The sequence below is a fragment of the Otolemur garnettii genome, unplaced genomic scaffold (assembly GCF_000181295.1).
Source record: "Otolemur garnettii isolate 467f Iridium unplaced genomic scaffold, OtoGar3 scaffold00028, whole genome shotgun sequence".
Taxonomy (NCBI): Eukaryota; Metazoa; Chordata; class Mammalia; order Primates; family Galagidae; genus Otolemur; species Otolemur garnettii.
Genome location: NW_003852423.1, coordinates 10,242,340 through 10,243,455, shown reverse-complemented (window position 1 = coordinate 10,243,455; position 1,116 = coordinate 10,242,340). Strand labels below are relative to the sequence as shown.

The 1,116-nt window shown below is 38.5% G+C and overlaps 1 protein-coding gene and 1 pseudogene across 1 annotated transcript in view; both read left to right on the top strand.

Annotated features, from left to right (window-relative positions):
- Positions 1 to 1,116, top strand: part of JAZF1 (JAZF zinc finger 1) — a 344,775-nt gene that overhangs the window by 63,699 nt on the left and 279,960 nt on the right. The gene's annotated exons all lie outside the window — the stretch shown is intronic.
- Positions 190 to 288, top strand: LOC111724909 (annotated as a pseudogene).

Sequence of the window (1,116 nt, the reverse complement as noted above, 5' to 3'; positions counted from 1 at the left end):
CCTGTGGTCCCAGCTACTTGGGAGGCTGAGGCAGGAGACTCGCTTGAGCCCAGGAGTTGGAGGTTGCTGTGAGCAGGGGGACAGCTTGAGGCTCTGTCTCAAAAAAAAAAAAAAATTCTAGTGTATAAGAAACTTTTGAATAGAGATAATTGAGAATATTAAATATATTTTTTAAAAAATACCATCTTCATGCTCCTCTGGCAGCACATATATAAAAATTAGAAAGACAAAAGATTGGCATGGCCCTCGTGCAAGGACACACAAATTAGTAAAGCATTTTATATTTTTATAAAGAACTCAAAAAAATATCATTTTAAAATTTTCCAGCCAGGATAGACCAGACAGTTTCAGATATGCCTTCCTATCTTTCTCTGTTCTTTCTTTGTCAAAATTATTTTGAATAGGGCCCTGGTGATTACGTGTATGAAGTGACCTTGCGTAAACCAGGATTCTGTCATAGGTGAGAGTTTTCCCGGGCTTTAATTGTGTTATATTGTGAAAAACAGTTTAGTGATCTCGAAATTGTAAGCTGCTGAATGGCAATTTGTGTCTATATGTCACTTCAAGTCAAGCATCTACTTAAAAGATGTTGACAATGATAAGATGCAGTTTCACAAAACTTGGCAATTCCTATAAATAATTGAATAGCATAATTTTATTTGTCTCTTAGTATCTAGCCTAGAGAATTGGAGCTATGAGTTCATACAAATTGAGGTTGTTGTCTACACAAATAGTATTCAAAAGTTGTGTTTTCAATGGGATAAGGAGGAAATTTTTAGTAAATAGTATTGGGCCAAGAGGAAAATGAGGTTGGCTCCTTGTCTCATATGATTCAAACCAACTCCAACTTGATCAGTTAAACTTGTATCATGACCAGTGAGAGACGCAAAAGTATTATGACAAAATTAGGTCAAAAGGAAGAACGGAGGGAGAAACCAGGAAGGCAATTCAGCAGATGTCTGGCCTTACCCCAGTTGGAGAAAGTAAAAATTGATGTTTTTGGCTTGGCGCCTGTGGCTCAAGCAGCTAAGACGCCATCCACATACACCTAAGGTGGCAGGTTCGAATCCCCAGCCCGGGCCCGCCAAACAACAATGACGGCTGCAACCAAAAAAT